Genomic DNA, 17,691 nt, shown 5'->3' with positions numbered 1-17,691 from the left:
TATTGGTTGAAAGCACCGATGATGGCTGTCTTGTCAGCATCTTCCATATGTCCCTTTATTTGGTGTTCTACGGAAACATCCTCATTCCTCGAACATAAGGTTTGACCTTTGCTTAAGACAGTATTACTACTCAGGGCACATATTGGTTGAAAGCACCGATGATGGCTGTTAATCAGTTGAAATCGATTTGCAAAAGTGAATAAATAAAACAAGATTTTGCGACTGGTTCCTGCATATTTGGTAATTTTATTGTTTACGGTCGCTGCACGACTTGGGAACCACATGCAGCCCACCATTCAGCCTCATTCCTTGCCTTATCTGTCCAAAAAGATTTCTACTTCCTTCTACACCATCAGATGCTTCAGTTCTCCTGTTTTCCCACAGGCCATGTTTCACTCCCACATAGTCATGTGCTCCAAATGAAAATCTCAGAATTTCCCTTCTCGAACTACATTTCACACTAGTAGACTTTCTTTAGCCTGAAATATCCTCTTCGTCTATGCGAGTCTGCTATTTACGTCCTCCTTGCTCCTCCTGGGTTATTTGACTTCCAGGTAATTTCGTAGCTACGTGGTCTGCAGTTTTGATAATAAGTTTGTGTCTAATCTAGTTTCTGTTACTCCTCATTACTTTCGTATTTCTTCGGTTTACATCCAATCCACAATGTGCAAAATCAGTTGGTTCGTCGTAATGCAGACATGTACACGTAATAAGACGACAGCACAGAGTAAACATATGCATTACCTATCTAAACACTAAAAACATTCTAGATATGGGACTAATTTCTCTGTAAAATTATCATTCAGTCGAAACAACGATTAATAAAATTAACTGCAATTCAAAATTTAAAATATTCATAATTCGCCATTCAAAGCGCATAAAGGCCGATTTAGGAAGTCCTGGTGTATTAATGAGTAAAATAATAGTTAGGTATATTTTATTTCTGTGATATACTTTCCTCACTTTGATGATATATTATATTTCTAATATGTAAATTGGGTTTGCCTGTTGTCATTGCTAGCAGGCAGGCAGCTCTGTCTGAAATAACTATTCTTCTAGAAGGGATACCACTGGATAAACGACTGTGTACATGGTTACAACGCGACGGCTGCCCAGCACACTCTTCTCATATTGCAGCGCAAATATTAAACGAAAAGTTTCGTGACGTTGGATAGGAGTGAATGATGCAGTACAATGACTGGCCAGATTCCTTGACATCGCTCTTCTTGATTTCTTTCTACGAGGAGTCCTGAAATATGTTGGCTATCACGAAGACCCTACTACGCCAGACGACATGCGCCGTCGAATCGCCACAGCATGTATCGGCATATCATCCAGGTAATTTTTCTTCCGAATGGCAATTTCAAAAGTTCCTTGCAGTCGATAGTAAACAATTTGACTACATAATTAAGTGTGAAACTGCGTTTCGTTAGGGAAAGTATTTATATTGTGGATGACGTGTCGTCTGTCGCTCTGAATACACTTTTAGTTTGTATAAAGTGGATTCCGTCTAGTTACGTTCTTGAGTAGTATCTATAGGCACATTTGCCCCACAGCAGATGGTTTACAAAAAGAAGGATTCAACAGTATCCAGGCAAAGACATGTCACGTACTTTTCCTTTCAAATCAATAAAAGTTAATACAATAATTTCCTTTCTTCCTTGAACATGGCTATTTATCGTTACGAAGTACGGGCGATCGCCGTTCTTCGATTTTGACAATAAGCAGAAACGGGTAGGGTTTAAATCGAAAACAGCCTGACGAAACTATGGTAGTACACGCATTTAAAAGTGTTTTCCTAAGCGCCAACTAATGCGCCAGAATCTATCATTTTCCTTAGTTCCATATACAAAAATCTTATCTTACCCTGCATCTATGCCGTTTAGGTTAAAAAATGGTTCAAATGGCTCTAAGCACTATGGGACTTAACATCGGAGGTCATGAGTCTCCGAGACTTAGAACTACTTAAACCTAACTAACCAAAGGTCATCACACACATCCATGCCCGAGGCAGGATTCAAACCTGCGACCGTAGCAGCAGCGCGGTTCCGGACTGAAGCGCCTAGAACCGCTCGGCCACAGGTTCCGGCAGTGCCCTTTAGGAAATGAGGCTATATTCTGTAGGCTTGTGTTGCTGCATATAACGATGGAACCTCGCATGATAGCTTTGTTTAGCGATGTTTACGTCGCAATAGCTGATTCAGGTCATCGCTTCCCAATTATAGTACATTTCTCGGATTCTTATGGGAAGAGTTACAACTTCACCGTTAACAAGGCATTGTATCACTGTGCTCATTCTTTCAAGCAGTTTATGATTCTGTTATAAAGTACATCTTTCTATTTAAAAATTCATAATTCCTTCATTACCTCGATCGTTACAAGTACTATAATTTGCCGAAAACATCGTTTCGACACTTCGAACCGTTCAGAAAACAAAAATGTGTGTTACTTCTTACGAATCTCACCCTGTATATAGAAAGACGTCATTGACAGAAAATAAGAAATTACAAGAAAAAAAGCTCCAACATCAGTTGAACGTGGTTGATAAAACTGTGATACGTGACAGAATATGAAAATTTCTGACAGTCGCCTGCTTCTCGTGATCTACCCGTAACCTAACTACTAAAATTTCCAGTACTCAAATGGTATGTTTTCCAAGATGACACTGATATTTCGCCCGATAACGGGAAACCAACATCGTAGCTATTCATAGATTGTTGCCAAGTTTAGTTTTCAAGACAGAGCACTATAATATATGACGATAAGGAAGCCCACGTCGTCTTTACTCAGGTTTGTATCACACAAAAATAGAACCGTTTTGTAACGTTGCTGAAAAGTCATTTAATATATATCTTCCACTCACTCTAATATGGATAGCATACGATCAACTCATCCCAACAAGAGTGTTCCACAAGTATGTGACACAGAAGTATTCACTGAGGTGTCAAAAGTCACGGGAGAGCGACATGCACATATACAGATGGCGGTACTATCGCGTACACAAGATAGAAAAGGGAAGTTCACTGGTGGGGCTGTGATTTATATTCAGCTGGTTCACGTGAAAAGGTATCCGAAATTGTTATGGCCGCCTGACAGGAATTAACAGACTTTGAACGCAGAATGGTAGTTGGAGCTAGACATGTAGGACACTCCATTCCGGAAATCGCTAGAGAATTCAATACTCCGAGATTGAAAGTGTCAAGAGAGTGCCGAGAATCCCAAATTCCAGGCGTTACCTCTTACCCCGACGGCCTTCACTTAACCACAGAGGGCAGTGCCGTTGCGAAGACTCGTCAGTGCTACCATACAATCAACACTGCGTGAAATCACCTCAATGTGGGACGGACGTCTAACGTATCCTTTAGGACAGTGCTGTGAAATTTGGCGTTAATGGGCTATGGCAACAGACGACTGAAGGGAGTGTCTTTGCTAACAGCAACATCACCTTCAGCGTTCCTCCTGGGCTCATGACCATATCAGCTGGATCCTAGACGACTAGAAAACCGTGGTCCGGACAGATAAGTCGCAGTTCAGTTGGTGAGAGCTGCTGGTAGGGTTTCGAATGTGTCGCAGACCCCCCGAAGCCGTGGATTCAAATTTTTAACAAGGCACTGTGCATGCTGGTATCTCCATAATGATGCGGTCTGTGTTTACACGTAATGGACTGGATCCTCTGGTCCAACTGAGCCGATCATTGACTTGACATAGTTATGTTCGGCTAGGTCGAGACCTTATCCAGCCATTCATGCACTTAATGTTCCCAAACAACGATGGAATTTTAACGGATAATAATGCCCATCTAACCGGGCCACAACTGTTCGCGATTGGTTTGAAGAACTTTCTGGACAGATTGAGCGAATGATTTGGCCAACCAGATCGCCCGAAATCAGTCCTACCGAACGTTTATGGGAAATTAGCTAGAGGTCAGTCCGTGCACAAACTCCTGCACCATCAACACTTTAGCAGTTGTGGACGGCTATGAGGCACAATTGCTCAATAATTCTGCAGGGATATTCAACGACTTGAGTCCATGTCATGTCGAGTTGCTGTTCTACGCCAGCCAAAAGGTGGTACGGCACAATTGAGGAGGTATCACATGATTTTTGTAGCCTCAGTGTGTACATATAGACCAGCCAACGAATAAGCGGCATAGTAAGTCTGTTGGCACTATCAGTAGCTAGGCCGGCCGTGGTGACCGAGCGGTTCTAGGCGCTCCAGTCCGAAACCGCGCGACTGCTACGGCCGCAGGTTCGAATCCTGCCTCGGGCATGGATGTGTATGGTGTCCTTAGGTTAGTTAGGTTTAAGTAGTTCTAAGTTCTAGGGGACTGATGACCTCAGATGTTAAGTCCTATAGTGCTCAGAGCCATCTGAACCAATAGCTAGTTCAAATGTGTTTGAATTCCTAAGGAACCAAACTGGTGTGGTCATCGGTCCCTAGACTTACACACTACTTAAACTGAAACTAACTTATGCTAAGAACAACACACACACATACACACACACACACACACACACACACACACACACACGCCCGAGGGAGGATTCGAATCTCCGGCGGGAGGGGCCGCGCAGTCCGTGACATCGAGCCTCAAACCGCGTGGCCACTCAGCGCGGCCATTAGCTAGTGCCGTCCCCTTACGCGACATGTCTGGCATATTACTTCTGTAACATTTCCTAGGGTACAACTAGAGGCAAACCCTTAAACTTGTTCTCGCTTTGACCGTGCGCCCTGTCCACACTACATACCTGGTACTCCCGCGACGGTCGTATTATTTCTGCTCCACACTGCTGCTGGCTTGCCTGATATGTATATAAACATGCAAGTGGGTTAAGGGGAGCCACTCAACGCTAAACACAACACTGTCCTATGACTGGTATGAACAGTTATCTTTTGAGACGCTAAGAAAATCGCGGGTTGCAATGTTTACACACTTAGTCGTAAGTGTTGATGCCAATTAACATTCTTGCTAATTTGATGAGAGGTCATAATTAGCATTCTCTTATTGTTGTATAGTATTCTTGACGGTGTTAATGTCTGTCACAATTATACTTCATGCTGTCACACGTATTTCACCGTCTTACTCTGGCCGAACTTTCGGTGATAGATATACAGGCAATGATGATGATTTTCTGTCCACAATTATCACTTGGACGAGTGTACGCATAACCGACACGACGCGGGTGATTGTTGATGATCGAATGGTCGAGTCAAAGTTCTTACGCTCGTCACGTACACACATATATCTGGTACCAGTTATTCTTGATACTTGCCATAATATGACACGGTTCTTAAAAGTTAATTTACGTTTCACAGTTCTCTCACTTGTACGAGCGTGCGCGTAACCCTCGCGTCTTGGCTGATTGTTGATGATGCGAAAACGCGATGAGCGAACGCACGTTCTCACGCTCGCTACAAGACACTGGCACTTGATTTCTCTCCTTTGCGGTAAACTGTTTTACTGATTCACAGTTGTTTTATTCTGGGAGACCGAACACAACGCGGATGATTGATGTTGTACGTTACAACACGCAAAGGGGTGGATACTCAAATACGTTATCGGCGGCACTGCTCATACTTAATTACTTCTTTACGCACTTTTCACTGAATCCACTTCCATATCTCATTACCTCACAATAATAGTACGTGCAGCCACACTTGAACTTCCATAATAATGCCTTTCCCATGCAGAGCTACCCACAACACAACATAGCAGCACCATGTCCCGTACTCGACTCTGCAATGCAGCCGCTGGCAAAGATACTCGCAACCAAGCCAACGATATGACCATATCCTTACACTTATGCTATTTCTTCTTGTTTGCATCATTTTGAGGCGTTGTCCTTCGGTAGCACATATCTTTGCGACAGTTTGTACTCTCTGCTTCCTCTGTTCACTGAACCTGATATATCGCTGACTAAAACTCTTAATACCCTCTAAAGACGTTTGTGGAAGACTTTTATAAAACACGTTTTACAAAATCTTTGACTGAGTACTAAAATTCTTTCCTAACACCTTTTACATAAGCAAGAGATTCAATCTATATGCGCTTCAATTAAACATCCTGACGAACTGAAAAGCTACTTGACTCACACATACACTTTATGCAGTTGTTATTATTTCATTCAATCTAAAATGTTTCTTGTACTGTTTTATAATCTGATGAACTACTTGCTGAATACTTGAATAGCCCAATGAGCGAAACTAGTTTTACTGAGAAATATACTCGTGCAACTATAGCTGTGGTTTAATCTAAATAGCACCATATATCTACTGTTACAAATAGCAAATCGTAGAGTGCTATAAAACAGATGAATGAGTATATATTGTATGAAGAACGCAAACGTTTATCTACTGACTTATTTTTTTAGTACAACAAAATATTTAAAATAATGTAACTCTATTTGACAATATGCATCCCTGAATGTGGCTAGGCTATGCATTCCGTACTATCAAAGTTTTGTGGTAGAGTGTTAAATTTAACTGCCAGTAAACATCGCTCGCTGTTACCATTGACAGTTCTACAGACGCACAATTAATAGGAAACGACAAATCCACCAGAACTGAACTGATCCGCTGGAGACAGCAAAGGGAATTTAATTTCCTGCGGGACTCAATTTTTGTCATCAGAGGCTCTGCTGTTTTATCCGCTCCTCTCATCCTCCACATCTGTCACTCCCGCGCACGTACACGCACATTCGAACTCACCAGCGCAGAAAAAGCGAAGCTTGCAGCTGGCGAGGTACGTCGTCTGCTTTGCGTTCAATTGATTAATTTTAATACTGCAGCACCGGATGTTATCCAGTTGCAGTCTTATAAAAATATTCCACAGTTCTGAGGAAATATTGTACATGTTTTTAACAAAATTTGACCTTCGAAAGAATTTCATGAGTCGCAAATGAGGACGATTTTAGTAACGTATTCAAGCGACGGACGTAGTAAGTTTTTTTAGCGTGGCCCTCACTATAGGAAGACGTTGGAATGCATGATCAACCGTCGTCTGACCTGGGTCCTGGAACAGCAGAAACTACTTGGTAACTCAACTATGAGTTGCAGAGACATCGTTCAAACGTCAACAACCTCATCTTGCTGGACGATGGAATACAACAGTCTTTCTGAAGCAGGCAATATCTAATAGACAATTTCTTCGACTTCGCGAGGACCTTTGCTCCTACTTGGAGACATCTTCTTTCACTTTGGGGTCAGTGATGTTCTGGTCTTTCAGAACTTTTCGAACAGGAAAACGGTATCCTTAGGGGTCCGTTTTAAACTTGACTGTTTTATATAGCTATCGGTAGTATTACGTCCACAGGTAATTTATTTTACTACCGAAGTCCCGGATGATAAACACTCCAACGTAATACAAAATTATTTCATTGATATGTGGAAATATGAAAAAAAAAATTGCATTTATCGACAGCATAGTGTCAACAGTTCATGTTCATTTTTTACCTTTTATATCTTGTTTAACAGTAAAGCGCGATGTGCCGCTTTTGAAACATTTTTGATTATCGGGAGCTGCTTGCGACACTTGGCTCCGAGTATTGGTGTATCTTGTCTGACAAAGCCGTGCAGGGAGGCGGTAGAAGGAGCGAGAGGAATCTAGTGCGGCCCACGGGGCCAAACCTACATGGAAAAACACGAAACAAGCAGAGTAATTCTTCTCCACATCACAAGGAACGCTAGAGGGACAAATCAAAGCATCCTGTTGGCTAATGAGAGCTCTCCAACGGCGGCTGGTTCTATAGTGTACGCGTACTGCGAAGGAACGAAACTTGTCCAGCTTGAAGGGGGAAACCAGATGGCGCTATGGTTGGCCCGCTAGATGGCGCTGCCATAGGTCAAACGGATGTCAACTGCGTTTTTTTAACAATAGGAACTCCCATTTTTATTACATATTCGTGTAGTACGTAAAGAAATATGACTGTTTTAGTTGGAACACATTTTTCGCTTTGTGACAGATGGCGCTGAAATAATCACTAACATATGGATCACAATTTTAGACGAACAGCTGGTAACAGGTAGGTTTTTTAAATTAAAATACAGAACGTAGGTACGTTTGAACCTTTTATTTCGTTTGTTCCAATGTGAAACATGTACCTTCGTGAACTTATCGTTTCTGAGAACGCATGCCGCTACATCATGATTACCTGTAAATGCCACATTAATGCAATAATCGCTCAAAATGATGTCCGCCAACCTCAATGCATTTGGCAATACGTGTAATAACATTCCTCTGAACAGCGAGTAGTTCGCCTTCCGTAATGTTCGCACGTGCATTGACAATGTGCTGAAGCATGTTGTCAGGCGTCGTCGGTGCAGCACGATAGCAAATGTCCTTCAATTTTCCCCACAGAAAGAAATCCGAGGACGTCAGATACGGTGAACGTGTGGGCCATGGTATTGTGCTTCGACGACCAATCCACCTGTCATGAAATATGCTATTAACTATCGCTTCAACCGCACGCGAGCTATGTGCCGGATATCCGTCATGTTGGAAGTACATCGCCATTCTGTCATGCAGTGAAACATCTTGTAGTAACATCGGTAGAACATTACGTTGGAAATCAGCATACATTACACAATTTAGGTTGCCATCGATAAAATGGGGGTCAATTATCCTTCCACCCATAATGCCGCACCTTACAGTAACCCGCCAAGGTCGCTGATGTTCCACTTGTCGCAGCCATCGTGGATTTTCCATGTCCCAATAGTGCATATTATGCCGGTTTACGTTACCGCTGTTGGTGAATGACGCTTCGTTGCTAAATAGAACGCGTGCAAAAAATCTGTCATCGTTCAGTAATTTCTCTTGTGGCCAGTGGCAGAACTGTACACGACGTTCAAAGTTGTCGCCATGCAATTCCTGGTGCGTAGAAATATGGTACGGATGCAATCGATGTTGATGTAGCATTCTCAACACCGACGTTTTTGAGATTCCCGATTCTCGCGCAATTTGTCTGCTACTGATGGCGGATTAGCCGCGACAGCAGCTGAAACACCTACTTGGGCATCATCATGTGTTGCAGGTCGTGGTTGACGTTTCACATGTGGCTGAACACTTCCTGTTTCCTTAAATAACGTAACTATCCGGCTTGGCATTTTGACCACAAAAGCCATACATCAACACGATATCGACCTTTTCCGCAATTGGTAAACGGTCCATTTTAGCACAGGTAATGTATCACGAAGCAAAGACCGTCGCACTAGCGGATTGTTACCTGATACCACGTACCTATACGTTTGTGACTATTACAGCGCAATCTATCAAAAAGCGAAAAAAGTGGTCCAACTAAAACATTCGTATTTCTTTACGTACTACACGAATATGTAATAAAAAAACGGGGGTTCCTATTTTTTAAAATACGCAGTTGATATCACTTTGACCTACGGCAGCGCCATCTAGCGGGCCAACCATAGCGCCATCTAGATTCCCCCTTCAAGCTAGACGAGTTTCGTTCTTCGTAGTTTCTTCGTTTGATGCTTATTTCGTGAGATATTTGGCCCCGTCACTATCAATGGACCACCCTGTAGAATGTATCGAGTGTAAGTGCAGATATCTCCATTGGTGACTGAGCATGGTGTAATGAAAGACGTTACATCTGTATTTACGTCATTTGCAGACTAATAGTTACAGCTACTACAAACTACTTTTTTCGGTTGGTCACTACCTCCAAGTTAATGTGGCAAGAGCAAGCCCTTCATGCTTATTTTCCCGTGGGCAGCAGATCAAGTGTTGAAGTGGACACAAAACCGTTAGCCTGTACTGATAGGCTAGTCCACGTAGTGGTGCTGTTACGACCGTGCAGAAAACGTAAGGTTGTAAATTATTTGAAGTCTTTGTGAGAAGATTGTTCGATGCAGAGAAAAACAACCAGCATACTGTTGTGTGTACATTTTGAGTTACGACATATAAAAATATCTGAACTTACAACCGTTACATTCTGTATTTGGTTACATCTTCGTTATAAGATTATACTTTAGATTACGTAGCCTTCACCGTGGAACTGGAAAGAATTTATGCTGAAAAAAATCTTACTGTTTATATTACAATAATATATTTAGCTGAAAGCGTTTTCATTATTTCTAAATGAAATGAATTATCTTCTATCACGAATTAAGCTCTCTGGATCCTGTCTATTTATTTGAATGTGTTTGATGTGTCCTTAACAGTTGTGCTAGTGAATGTGATCAAGAATTACATTTTTCAGGATATTCAACACAGCTGCTTCTGAAGTGCAAAAGCGTTTGTCAGATGTCACCTTATGTGGACTGTGCTAGTGTTTTTGTACATGAGGACTATTTTCCCCCAAAAAGACTTCATGAATAAAAGTAGGCATGCTACTAATCCCAGAAGTGGATCAGGTGTCACCAAGCACTAGCTGTGGGAGGTGTTCGTTAAACAACTACTAATAGCAGTAGTGAAGGTGATGTTAGAGAATTACCAAGGAGGCTGTGATGAACAGAGTAATTCTTTGTGTGGTACACTTCAAAATTTTTTTGTTCCCTCTCAAAATGAATCTATATAGCGACTACGCGGTCTTATCTGAAACATTTATTAACGAGGAGGAAAGTGTAGTTTTGGGTACAGCTAGTTGTATGCATGGTTAGATAAATATGTACACCAGGGAAAATTGGATGATAAATGGTATTCGCTGTTTATATTTCCAGACGGAATAAAAGTATATAGAGTCCACTTTACTGAACAGTATATATTAAGAAAATGTGTAGCATTTGTCATTCACAGGTACGTCAGGTCCTGGAAACACGCCACCTGTAATAAAAGGACTAATGGGGTTAAGTAGAAATGGAATAAAATGCTTAAAGAAGTTTGACAGCTCTTGGTTAATCCTTAAGAAACAAAAATTGGTAATTATTATTTGTTTTCATTTTATTTTTTCCATCCCCATTTCCCATTTGTGATACTTTCCTCTCAATCTTGATGTTGTGTCTTGATGAAGCCAGTGGTAAGTAGGCCACATTTCCCGAAATATAGTTGTCACAAATTTTACATGGCAAGTACGCATACATGCTTCATCCACTTCTACTGATGACAGAGTAACCACTGGGTTGGTGGTACTATTTTTTGGTGGTAGTGTAGTAATTCTAATAATTGAAATGTAAATTATTTGAAGTTTAATACTGCTATGATATGTCCTGCGTTATTTCTCAGTTACTATTGTGGTATAGGTCAAATGAGAAGATCATGCCCAGCAAATTACCATATGTAAAATTAGCAATTTATGCCACAGTTACTGCCGTAGACCTGTAGAGGTGGGCAGTGACTTAAAAAATGTTAACACTTCTTGACAAGTGCTCAATAAAATAGACTAAAATATTATTAACAACAGGTAATTGGGAGAGTGCATGATTCAAGAAAGGAACTTAATAGTCTATAGATTGGCCTATTGCTCACGATTACATTATGAATTCACCTCCACGTGTGTATCAAGAAAAATTCAATATGTATCGTCTGTAGCTCGAACATGCAAGAAGGAAGGAAAATTGGTGTTTCACATACTGTCGACTGAACACACATACGACAAGAAAAATTTAAAGATCACATAGAGAAATTTAACTTTTGTTTTAATAAATTAGTGAATTATTCAAATTACCCTGCCGGTACCAACGACTATATACACTTCACTTGTGTTTCGTGAGTTATTTCCGTAGTTCTGCATAATCAATCTGGAATATGCTTGAACAACTATTTTTCCCATTGTGGCCGACGCGGGAAAAAAGTCACTGCTATACTGCAGTATATTATAACTATGTTTAAGTTGTTTTATTTTGACGCTAGCCAAAAATATTACTTTGGAAGCTCAAAAAATTGGAATTACTAAAATTAAATGCATAAAAGAACATACTGTATACGCTGCAGGGACGCTACCCGCAATGTTTGCTTTGTTTAGTTCATCTCAACATCACTAGGGGCACAGCCGTCGCTCTGTGTTTCGATCTCTTAGCGTGGGACTTGCGCTTCTCTCTTGCCTGCCTGCGAACGGGAAAATTCCCTGGTGCAGGAGTAAACTGACTGCTGAAGGTAGCTAATGAGTGTTGGCAGGAGTGTAATTGTACTGTAAGCGACGAGAGGTGGCGTAGTGAATGTTTCTGACTGCACCTGCTGAACGTACACTATGTGATCAAAAGTATTCGGACACCCACAAAAACGTATCAGGTGCATTTTGCTGCCACCTACTGCGACGTACACCATATCAGCGATCTCAGTAGTCATTAGACACCGTGAGAGAGCAGAATAGGGCGCTGCGCGGAACTCACGGACTTCGAACGTGGTCCGGTGACTGAGTGTCACTTGTGTCATAAGTCTGTGCGAGAGATTTCCACATTCCTAAAGATCCCTAGGTCCACTGTTTCCGACGTGATAGTGAAGTGGAAATGCGAAGGACACGTACAGCACCAAAGCGTACAGGCCGACCACGTCTGTTGACTGACAGAGACCGCCGACAGTTGGTCGTGATGTGTAATAGGCAGACATCTATCCAGACCATCACACAGGAATTCCAAACTGCATCAAGATCTACTGCAAGTACTATGACAGTTAGGTGGGAGGTGAGAAAACTTGGATTTCATGATCGAGTGGCTGCTCATAAGCCACACATTACGCCGGTAAATGCCAAACGACACCTCACTTGGTGTAAGGAGCGCGAACATTGAACTATTGAACAGTGGAAAAACGTTGTGTGGAGTGGCGAATCACGGTACACAAGGGGGTAATCCGATAGCAGGGTGTGGCTATGGCGAATGCCCGATGAATGACATCGCCGGCCGGAGTGGCCGTGCGGTTCTAGGCGCTACAGTCTGGAGCCGAGCGACCGCTACGTTCGCAGGTTCGAATCCTGCCTCGGGAATGGATGTGTGTGATGTCCTTACGTTACTTTGGTTTAAGTAGTTCTAAGTTCTAGGGGACTGATGACCTCAGAAGTTAAGTCGCATAGTGCTCAGAGATATTTGAAACATTTTTTGAATGACATCTGCCAGAGTGTGTAGTGCCAATAGTAAAATTCGGAGGCGATGGTGTTATGGTGTGGTCGTGTTTCTCATGGAAGAGGCTTGCATCGCTTGTTGTTTTGCGTGGCGCTATCACAGCACAGGCCTACACTGATGTTTCCAAAAGTGGTTCAAATGGCCCTGAGCACTATGGGACTTAACATCGGAGGTAATCAGTGTCCTAGATGTATAACTACTAAAACCTAACTAATCTAAGGATATCACACGCATCCATACTCGAGGCAGGATTGGAACCTGCGACCGCAGCAGTAGCAGCAGCGCGGTTCCAGACTGAAGCCATTGACGTTTTAAGCACCTTGTTGCTTCCTACTGTTAAAGAGCAATTCGGGGATGGTGACTGCATCTTTCAACACGATCGAGCACCTATTGATAATACACTGTTTGTGGCGGAGTGGTTACACGACAATAACATCCCTGACCTGAATCCTATAGAACACCTTTGGGATGTTTTGGAACGCCGACTTAGTGCCAAGCCTCACCAAACGACATCGATACCTCTCCTCAGTGCAGCAATCCGTGAAGAATGGGCTGCCATTCCCCAAGAAACCTTCCAGCACCTGACAGAACGTATGCCTGCGAGAGTGGAAGCTCTCATCACGGCTAAAAGTGGGCGAACACCATATTGAAATCCAGAATTATCGATGGAGGGTACTACGAATTTATAACTCATTTTCAGCCAGGTATCCGGATACTTTTGATGACGTAGTGTAGTTTGCTTTCACCTGCCGGCCGGTGTGGCCGAGCGGTTCTAGGCGCTACAGTCTGGAACCGCGCGACCGCTACGGTGGCAGGTTCGAATCCTGCCTCGAACAAGTTAAGTCCCATAGTGCTCAGAGCCATTTGAACCATTTTTTGTTACCCTGTTTCTTATTCTTAATTAAGTGAATGATATGTGTGGATAAATTAACTGAATGAATTGAATTATATATGCGGCTACCTGTCATGAACCATGGACTTTGCTATTGGTGGGGTGATTTGCACGTCTCAGCGATTCAAATAGCCCTACTGTAGGTGCAATCACAGCAGAGGGGTATCACTTGAGAGGCCAGACAAATGTGTGTTTCCTGGAGCACGGGGACAGCCTTTTCAGTAGTTGCAGGGGCAACATTCTAGATTAGTGGCTGATCTGCCCTTTCAGTATCAACAAAAATAGCCTTAGTGTGCTGGCTCTACGAACGGTTGAAAGCAAGGCGGAACTGCAGCCGTAATTTTCCCCGAGGGCATGCAGCTCTACTGCATGGTTAAATGATGATGGGGTCCTCTTGGGTAAAATATTCCGGAGATAAAATTGTCCTCCAGTCGGGTATCCTGGTCGGGGTCTACGAAGGAGGATGTCGACATCAGAGAAACCAGAACCGGCGTTGTACGGGTCAGGGCGTAGAATGTTAGAACCCCTAGTCAGACAGATACGTTAGAAATTGGACAGGCTGAAATTAGATATAGTGAGAAGTAGTGAAGATCGGTGATATTTTAGATATAGTGAGAAATAGTAAAGGTCGGTAATAGGAAGAATAAGAGCTCGGCCCATGTCAGTACAGGGTTGTAAATACGAAATCAAATAGGAGGTAATGCTGAAGTGGGTTCAATAATGAATAAGAAAATAGGAATGCGAGTAAATCACTATGAACAGCATAGTGGACGCGTTAACATAGCCCAGATAGACACGAAGCCCACACCCACAGCAACAGTACAAGTTTTTGTGCCAATTACCTCGGCAGATGGCAGTGATTGAACAACGACATGATGAAATAAAAGAAATTATTCAGATAGTTAAGGGGGACAAAATTTAATTGTGATGGGGTACTGGATTTCGACAGCAGTAAGAGAAGGAGAAATGGACCCTGGTTATCGACTGGGGAATAGGAATAAAAGAGAAAGCTTCCTGATGAAAGTTTTTACAGAGCATCGTTTGATCTTCATTAACAATTGTCTTAAGAAACATGAAAGATGGTTGTAAAAGTGAAAGAGACCAAGAGACACCGGAAGGTTTCATGCTGACTATGAAATGGTAAGTACGCTCGAATCTATGGGACAGAGGAGGGGGGGGGGGGGGGGGTTGTGCAAACCGGGGTATATGCCCCGGGCGACAATTTCAGGGTGCACCAAACTCATATTCTTGAAGGAAGAAAACCTTGTTTCACAAACCGCCTATCATTCAGCGCACGCTGTCTACCAATTATTCTCATAATTTTGAAACACATCCCTGTTTGTTTTGGTTTTTCAACATTTTTGAACAAATTCTAAGTTGATTTCTGAACGAATCATAAGTTCATTTATGAATGCGTGCACAGTGTACATGATATCTCTGCCAGGGGATTCGCCGACGCATCTAAAAATAAAAAACTTTTCCGTAAAGAAAGGAGAGGGGCTGTACGAGATGACATGAACAAACCCGAGCGGGTGAATGCCAATTGCTTCTGTGGCTGACTATGTGTGCGAACGATCAGCGTTGTTATAATTACTAGCGAAATCCACAGATTCATACTACCAGAACGGAAATAAATGAACAACAGGAATAAAAGGTAAGGAATCTTACGTATTAATCTTCTCAATGTACCCAAGAAAATGAAATTTTGCTACAAAATGTTTGCAGGTAGGGCCAGTTGTACAGTCTCCGGTTAGCAGCCACTTTAGTCATATTTTCGGGATAAAGCGGAAAACGCGTTGCACGAACACGTAATAACGCCTAACCGGAGAATAGACGTGGACTAACTGAACTGGTGATTCTGGCAGGGTTAGTGAAGTTAACTGGAGATACGTTTTGACAATGGTAGGAACAGTTACAGAATTTGTGATGGCAAGATTGTTTGTTAGAATGAGGAAGGAGAAGAAATGGGGACGTCACACAAATTATCTTGAAGTAAATGACGTTTCGGAATATACACTCCTGGAAATGGAAAAAAGAACACATTGACACCGGTGTGTCAGACCCACCATACTTGCTCCGGACACTGCGAGAGGGCTGTACAAGCAATGATCACACGCACGGCACAGCAGACACACCAGGAACCGCGGTGTTGGCCGTCGAATGGCGCTAGCTGCGCAGCATTTGTGCACCGCCGCCGTCAGTGTCAGCCAGTTTGCCGTGGCATATGGAGCTCCATCGCGGTCTTTAACACTGCTAGCATGCCGCGACAGCGTGGACGTGAACCGTATGTGCAGTTGACGGACTTTGAGCGAGGGCGTATAGTGGGCATGCGGGAGGCCAGGTGGACGTAGCGCCGAATTGCTCAACACGTGGGGCGTGAGGTCTCGACAGTACAGCGATGTTGTCGCCAGTGGTCGGCGGAAGGTGCACGTGCCCGTCGACCTGGGACCGGACCGCAGCGACGCACGGATGCACGCCAAGACCGTAGGATCCTACGCAGTGCCGTATGGGACCGCACCGCCACTTCCCAGCAAATTAGGGACACTGTTGCTCCTGGGGTATCGGCGAGGACCATTCGCAACCGTCTCCACGAAGCTGGGCTACGGTCCCGCACACCGTTAGGCCGTTTCCGCTCACGCCCCAACATCGTGCAGCCCGCCTCCAGTGGTGTCGCGACAGGCGTGAATGGAGGGACGAATGGAGACGTGTCGTCTTCAGCGATGAGAGTCGCTTCTGCCTCGGTGCCAATGATGGTGGTATGCGTGTTTGGCGCCGTGCAGGTGAGCGCCACAATCAGGACTGCATACGACCGAGGCACACAGGGCCAACACCCGGCATCATGGTGTGCGGAGCGATCTCCTACACTGGCCGTACACCATTGGTGATCGTCGAGGGGACACTGAATAGTGCACGGTACATCCAAACCGTCATCGAACCCATCGTTCTACCATTCCTAGACCGGCAAGGGAACTTGCTGTTCCAACAGGACAATGCACGTCCGCATGTATCCCGTGCCACCCAACGTGCTCTAGAAGGTGTAAGTCAACTACCCTGGCCAGCAAGATCTCCGGATCTGTCCCCCATTGAGCATGTTTGGGACTGGATGAAGCGTCGTCTCAGGCGGTCTGCACGTCCAGCACGAACGCTGGTCCAACTGAGGCGCCAGGTGGAAATGGCATGGCAAGCCGTTCCACAGGACTACATCCAGCATCTCTACGATCGTCTCCATGGGAGAACAGCAGCCTGCATTGCTGCGAAAGGTGGATATACACTGTACTAGTGCCGACATTGTGCATGTTCTGTTGCCTGTGTCTATGTGCCTGTGGTTCTGTCAGTGTGATCATGTGATGTATCTGACCCCAGGAATGAGTCAATAAAGTTTCCCCTTCCTGGGACAATGAATTCACGGTGTTCTTATTTCAATTTCCAGGAGTGTATATAGTGTTAATAATATGTAATGTTGAACTATTTCCTAATGAGAAACTTTTTGCTTGCAATAGGCCTAATAGGCGTTTGATAAAGGTACTTCGTTAATTATACTTTGTCGTATTATCTGTCTAAATGAAGTGGATAAAAATGAGCATTTGTGCCAAAATAGTCTCGCCTTTTTGGCATATGTTAAAATTTCTGGAGTATTAGAAAGGCCTGTTCCGTTTTACCTAGCAGACAGTGACAAAATGGACGCAATAAAATCGAGAAACCACACCACTCTTGGGTGCTATTCGTATTAACAGCTTTTTGATTTATCATGTATCAAAACGTTTGACGAACTTTGATGACGCAATAGATACTTT

The sequence above is a fragment of the Schistocerca cancellata genome, chromosome 1, assembly GCF_023864275.1.
Source record: "Schistocerca cancellata isolate TAMUIC-IGC-003103 chromosome 1, iqSchCanc2.1, whole genome shotgun sequence".
NCBI lineage: Eukaryota > Metazoa > Arthropoda > Insecta > Orthoptera > Acrididae > Schistocerca > Schistocerca cancellata.
Note: the sequence above shows the minus strand (reverse complement) of the source record.